Source organism: Clupea harengus, chromosome 21 (genome assembly GCF_900700415.2).
Source record: "Clupea harengus chromosome 21, Ch_v2.0.2, whole genome shotgun sequence".
In the NCBI taxonomy this organism is placed as follows: Eukaryota; Metazoa; Chordata; class Actinopteri; order Clupeiformes; family Clupeidae; genus Clupea; species Clupea harengus.
In genome coordinates this window covers 13,476,828-13,484,327 of record NC_045172.1, presented here as the reverse complement: position 1 = coordinate 13,484,327, position 7,500 = coordinate 13,476,828, and the positions used below count along the sequence as shown (strand labels likewise).

Sequence of the window (7,500 nt, the reverse complement as noted above, 5' to 3'; positions counted from 1 at the left end):
GACAGGAAAAGCTGTGATGCAATCAATACAGCTGTGGTGATGTCACTGGAGCCGTTCTAAACTATACCAGTGGTTACCTGGCTTCAGGCTGAATGTATGTGTGTGTGTGTGTGTGTGTGTGTGTGTGTGTGTTTTTGTGTGTGTGTGTGTGTGTGTGTGTGTGTGTGGTAAATGTCTGTGTGTGTGTGATTACTCACCATATCCCAGTGTGTCACCATAGCTCCCAGTGAGTATGTGCCATGGCTGCTTCAGCAATGCGATGTCTCACTTCACACAGTTCCAATTCTGGAGAGAGAGAGAGAGAGACATAGAAAGAGACAGAGAGAGAGAGAGAGAGAGAAATTACTCATTGGGGAAAAAAACTGAAAGCAGTCCCAGACCCTACCTCAAAGGATGTGCTTGCAATTTAGAATGTTCGATATTGACCCAAAACATCATCCAAATGTTCACACGAGTCCTAAAAGTGGACAAATAAATAATTAAATAAATTATATAATATTATAATATAATACAAAAATATAATACTCGGTCATTTATTTATTCAGGAAAATGATACAATATTACATACATGTGACTGGCAACAGTATGTGAACCTCTAGGATTAGCAGTTCATTTGAGTGTTAGCTCTGGGTGCCAAACATTAGCGGCATAGCAGCTCCACCTTAGGCGGCTCACGGCGGTGTGTGTGTGTGTGTGTGTGTGTGTGTACAGGTGCGGCGTAGCAGCTCAGCTCAGGGGGCTCACGGCGGTGTGTGTGTGTGTGCGTGTGCGTGCGTGTGTGTGTGTATGTATGTGTGTGTATGTACAGGTGCGGTGTAGCAGCTCCAGCTCAGGCGGCTTTCGGCAGTGGAGAGATAATCTCCTTACACAGTCTGCTCTCCTGCTTCAAGTTCACAACCAAGACCAAAGCAGGTCATCCATCCTGGAGGTCAACTGCTCTGTGTGTGTGTGTGTGTGTGTGTGTGTGTGTGTGTGTGTGTGTGTGTGTGTGTGTGTGTGTGTGTGTGTGTGTGTGGTGTGTGTGTGTGTGTGTGTGTGCAGGTGCAAATCCATTTATGCAACTGTAATCAGTGTGAAGCTCTTTTCTCACTGGCTCCTGAGAACAGAGCCCCAGGTCCTCAAGTCTCCCTAACTGCTCTTTCAGTCTCACACCTCGGGCATCTGCAGAGAACTATCAGCTCAGTGCAGTTACTCTTACTCTGAGTTCAAAAAGACTAAGGAGTTATGGAATTAACACGACAACAATAATGCACCAAAGTGCTGCCCAGTGTGCTATTAACCGCTTGTGTGTGCGCGCGTGTGTGTGTGTGTGTGTGTGTGTGTGTGTGTGTGTGTGTGACTGTACTGAGCCATCTGCAGTCACAGGGCTCACATTAGCAAGCAGCAGCTTGAGATACTGAGAGAAGAGATTCCACTTCTGCAATCCTGGGTAATGAGAAGAGTGTGACCCGCAGCTTCTCAAAACACACAAATACTGTACTCTGTCTCTCTCACACACACACAAACACACAAACACACACACACACACACACGCACACACGCACACACGCACACACGCACACACACACGCACACACACACACTTCTCCATATCTTTCTCTTTCTCTCTCTCTCCCTCTCTCACATGTGCACAAATACATTCTTTCACAAACTTCAATCTCACTAATAAATCCCCACAATGCTCCATTGCAATCAATGACCCTCCATGGTTACAAAACATGTAAACGAGAGATGTAAAGGAAACAACTGACAAATGCCCACAAAACACACACACACACACACACACACACACACACACACACACACACACACACACACACACACACAACAGCATGCCTGCTTGGTGTTAACTCCTGGCAGTATCAGAGGACCAGCTGGCATGTAGGGTAATGACACTGGCAGTGGTGTGTGTACAAGAGAGCGAGACAGAGAATTACATACACAAATGAGCACGCAAACACAAACACAAACACAAACACACAGCACACTGAAACACAAACAATGAATACACACGGGCATGCATGCACTGGGACATCCACAGGCTTGTAAACACGGACATGTGCACAAACACAGACGCACGGCCATTCATTGTCACACACACACACACACACACACACACACACACACACACACACACTCACACACACACTCACACACACACACACACACACACACACACACACACACACACACACACACTCCAAGAGAATGACAAGCTGATTAAGACCAAGCATCTTGGCAACCGGGCAGTGCAGCCTGGCGACACAACCTTGGTCTGGCAAGGTGGAGTGAAGTGGGGCTGATGGAACAGCTGGGGCTCCACAGCCACCCGCTTTTGGCTTTGGAGTTCAGACAGGGTAGGCTGAGCAGGGCTCCTAATTAAGGCCTGCGCATCCAGCAAGGGACCTGACTCCGCTGGTACAGGGGCCCTTGTTTCTTTTGGGTGCGACCCTGCTCTCAAGTTTGTGTCTTTTGAAATTGTCTGTCTTAGCACATTCTTTGATGTGAAGCAGGCTGGTTCAATGAACCCCATTTCAATCGCTGATTTGATTAAATCTGCAGACAGGATATGTGTCCATGGTGTTGAGTCACTCTACAGGCAGAAGTATTGGCAATCATTACGCTACGGGAGGAGGCATCATCACACAGACGTTTGCACACAGTCACACACATTTGCAAGCACACTCTAATTTACATACATGCGCACACACACATTCTCTGTCTGATATACACACACATTCAAACTCTCAAACGAAATCCTTCACTCACATTCAAAAACACACTGGCACCGTTCAAACACACTTTTCATTGCCATCAATAGGAATGTAATGCTACGCATTAATGCTATGTAATGCTATGAATGCAATGCACAGTCCTGACTCCACAGATGATTCACTTCAGCAGGAGTACAGAAATACATAAGACTACAGACCCCTCATGCATACACACACATACACACACACACACACACACACACGCACACACACACACACACACACTGTTATAGTCTTCTCCTTAAAATCCAATTAGAACAATATTCACAGTATTCAAGTTGATATTCACAGTCAATTCACAGTCTAACCTTCATGCACAAATATGCAAGTGTGCACCTACTCACACAACCACAAACTCTAGTCTACAAACCACGTCTTTATTCTGTGCATTCACTTTTTCCACCATTTTAGGCACCCACCATTCACACACACACACACACACACACACACACACACACACACACACACACACACACACACACACACACACACACACACACACACTTTACATAAGGTGAAGCGCCACAGGGTGCTAAGACTGACATCTGAACCAAACCATAGCTGATTTGTAAAGCGGTCACACAGCACTGAATGAGCAGTGATTTGAGCAGAGCAGCATTATTTAAACTTGTTTCTCACACACACACACATTTTATTTGTCCGCATCCCAATTTACCCCTTCATACATAACAGAAAGCGTAGGACACTTTTCAGATTCAGGACTATTTTCAGGGATACTGAGAGTCCTGCTAATGAACAGAAAGAACATTCAATAGCCGGCAAATTAGCACCAATCACTGACACAGAGGAATGATGCCCAAATCAATTTTTTTCAATTGAATCAATTTCTTTTGAGAGAGATTTGTGAGCTTGTTGTAGGAATGCAACCTTTGAATAAAGCATCCAAAACACAAATCCAAATCCAAACACTGAACCAAAGAAAGTAAGTAAGTATGGTCTACCACACAGCCATAAGAAAATCATGCCCATCTATACAATGTTATTAGCAAATGGGATGGTAATAATGTAATGAAATGCACTGGGATAAGAATATATAAGTAAAAAGGAAGTAAATGTGTAAATTCGTTAGACCAGCTTTACTGTTCATATGATCATACTAGTCAATCTTAGTCATTTTAAATAATATTTTCCAAAATATTACAGCTTCGATATTCAAAAGGAGTTTGCCCTAGTGTATTTAAGGGTAAGAATGGTCAAGTCTGTTATCCATCATGCTATGTTCAACTTTAGCAAAGATGAACTGTAGAAAAAACAAATGGACAGTGAAATGCTCGTACAGTGCAGCCTCCGTTTGATCAATTCCTACACTTCAGCTCCACAGCAGAAGAAATGAATCACATCCTAACAGAAATCCAACCAACCTTTTCTTGCTACACAAAGGACACTGTTGCTCACCCACCTGAAATGAACTGCACTCAAACAGACTCTCCAAGACCTTTTTTTCTGAAAGTGTACAACTCTTTACTGAAGAGATGGATTGTGTAAGACACTAGAACCGAGAGAGAGAGAGAAAGAAAGGGAGAGAGAGACAGAGAGAGAGAGGGAGGGAGAGAGAGAGAGAGAGAGAGAAATGTGGCATGTGTGAGTGCTCTTACCTCAAATGACCCTCAGGTCTCACAGACCTGGGCAGGTCCTCATCTGAAGAGTCAGACGATCAGTCCAAGTGTGTGTGCGCCTCTTTGTGTGTGTGTTTGTGTGTTCAGCGGTCACTGTCGCCACAGAGTCACAAGCTCCTGGGCTGTGGTTCAGCACTGACCAGTATCAGCACTATCTTGTCCACGCACCTGAGGAGGAGCCAGAAATGTTGAGTTAGCAAGGTTCATCACATACATACGCACACATATCAGAATCAAGTATGTTAACACACACAAGGAAATTTAGTGCCAGCCGTTGGTTTCTCTCAAGCAATGCAGAAGTTACACGATATACAAGGAATATCGAGATTATATAAAAGACAAACAATATAAATTAAGTGCAAAACTGCCCGTTTCCTGGTTCTTGAAGAGTACAAGTCCTGGAGGGTGGGGCAGGGGAGCACCAATGATTTTTTTCTGCGTACGGTTCGCTGCAGTCACATACATACACTTTTACATATACAACTCTGCACTTCTTTCTTCACCCACATACTATCTACTACGGCCAAGATTACCTCATGCATATCACAACTCTGCACACACACACACACACACACACACACAAATGGTAGTGAAGTGAAATCAAAGGAACATCAGTACTTCAGCATTAATTTACTAGCTGAGGACAGCCCCCCCCCCCCCCCCCCCCTCCTTACTGCACACCCACACTCTTGTTATTTCAGTACACAACACTTAGGCCTGCTGCAGCTGATCAACAAAACTAAGCCAACCCAGCCCCGAGATGCAAACTGAGCGTGGGTAGAGTTGGACATGTCAGGTGACACTACGGAACATTAACATAATTTAAACCACAGGACAGGAGTTTGCATAATGACAAAAATCAAATGTTGAGGGAAATATGTTGAACAATGCACACAGAATGGTGTTTACTGTTTACTCATGTATTCCTCGTAGACAAAGTGCGCCTCACTGTTTCCCTAGTGTGGGGTTGGGGTGGAGTTACTTGATATGCTGACCAGGAGAACAGCGTATTTCAGACCCTATGATATCTTTGTTTCTGTGTGAATAATTTGGTGTTTGTAAGTACGCCAACACAAAAGATAATTTAAGTGGCCAAAGGCGTCCTCCACTGAAGGTACATTTCGGGCTCAAGAACTGTTCCCCGTGAATAACCCTGCTGCAACCTATGTGACTGGCACCGAGCCGGGATGAATTCAACAACGGAGCGGGAACAGAATCTCATCAGACCTGGGCCTCTACACTTCCTGTGAAAGACAGGTTTTTAGACGTAGATTAGTTCGCAACATACCACATACAAAATCAACTGGGAAAGGCATAGCCCACGCTGTAACGCTAAGAACAGAAGTTGCCGACAACATAAGTACGCGCAACAAAGCACATAATGGATGGTTGGGTTGTATAAAAGCTGGACCTAAGTGACTGTGTTGCTAAGTTAGTAGGAGATGCGTTAGATTACTACAACGACACGGTAACTATAGTAGCTTACTGCCGCGATGGGAAATGCAGTGTGGTGGCTGTTATTGCGGTCGCGTGCGCTTTTGTGTTTATGTTCACTGGCGCGGTTGGCAAACGGTAGGAAGGAAGGAAAGGATTTTTTTCTCAACAGCCAAAACAAAGGCATTCTTACCCATTTCCCTATCGATGGAAGCAAAGGCGTATTCCAAAGTAGAGATCTAGTATACCAAACAAAACAAAAACAGGTATTTCTATTCGCTGGGAAAATGTACACTAGACAAGTGCACCTCAATCCTCGAAGTTTCTTAGAGGACACAGTTGAACAGTCCACATTGCTAACTGCTTATCTATTAATTGACGCGAAACAGTGGCTCAAAGTACAGACGTCCACCTTAAATATCGTTCTGAAATAATAAATGTCCACCTTAAATCTCTCTCTCTCTCTCTCTCTCTCTCTCTCTCTCAAGAGGTTGTTCCTGTTTGGGGGAGGGGAGTCTGGCCAACTCGGCGAAAGTCCTCTGTGGGTAACACAAACTCAATCTGATGCCGAAACTCCTCTTCCATGTTACATTAAGCATGGCAAAATCTGTCCAGTGCGGTCAGTAATAATAATAGCGTATATTAACACATTATATGCCTGTAAATGATAAATGTATGGATTGCCTGCAGTGGACAGTAGCATACACTTTGTGGTATAGGCCTTCAGTATACGTGGACAATATTTGTGAAGAGTTAAATAGGCAGTTATTCTATAGGACCTTTTCGTTTTCTGCAGTTTGAGTATCATACTCTGGACTATAATAACAAAATATTTACTACAGGCAACAGATTTGACCTTTGACCATTTTTGACAAACCGGATATTCTCTGGTTGCCAAAGCTCTACTGTGCATTATTTGCTATTTGTCTACTTACGGTCTCTAAAGAATAGAGTTGATATTTCAGTCAGGATATCGTAGCCTACATCATGTAGTAGTAGTGTAGTTAAGGCACATGGATAGGTAGATTACCCTAGAGTAGGCTTTTCTTCCAAAGGGAAGTTACAGAATTGGAAGTAATCTTTCCAATGTTTCCAAACAAATAACCAGTACCATTTTCACCAATGGTCATGTGAAATGAACAAAATTAGTAGAACTAACATTTTCACGAACAACACGGGTCTAGATAATAATTGCAAATAGAACGCCTCAAATAGCACAAAAATATTGTGTGGTTGTCTGCAGTATTTGTGTTGTGTGTTGGTGTGTGTGTGTGTGTTATATGGATGTGTCTGGTAGGCCTATGTAGGTGATACTGCATGTATTTATTCAGCTACTAAACTAAAAATATAATCCCTTTTATTCACCCACGGCAACACCTTACTCCCTCCCAAACTACTCTGGAGAACTACACACATATCAATCAAACACAAACACACAAATTATCTTCTCTCTCATCCTCTCTCTTTCATACACATACACAAATTCTCTGTTCCTACTCTCTCACTCTCATTCTCACACACACACACACACACACACACACACACACACACACACACACACACACACAAACTCATAACACAGGCAGGAGGAAATCAACAGGAGTTTCCCCTCTGAGCAGACAGACTCCATTCTCTCCTGCTGTTACAAAAATCAAC

The 7,500-nt window shown here is 43.6% G+C and overlaps 1 protein-coding gene across 3 annotated transcripts in view; it reads right to left on the bottom strand.

Annotated features, from left to right (window-relative positions):
* Window positions 1-7,500, bottom strand: part of LOC105911894 (B-cell CLL/lymphoma 9 protein-like) — a 46,828-nt gene that overhangs the window by 16,967 nt on the left and 22,361 nt on the right. For 2 of the 3 annotated variants that reach the window (XM_012840778.3, XM_031558326.2), the window contains exons 1-3: window positions 6,038-7,341; window positions 4,390-4,578; window positions 198-285 (exon numbers count right to left, since the gene is read on the bottom strand). The gene's annotated coding sequence lies outside the window, so the exon portion shown is untranslated. Of the gene's footprint in view, window positions 1-197; window positions 286-4,389; window positions 4,579-6,037; window positions 7,342-7,500 lie in introns of those variants that run through there. The other variant, XM_031558325.2, reaches the window with a different exon arrangement.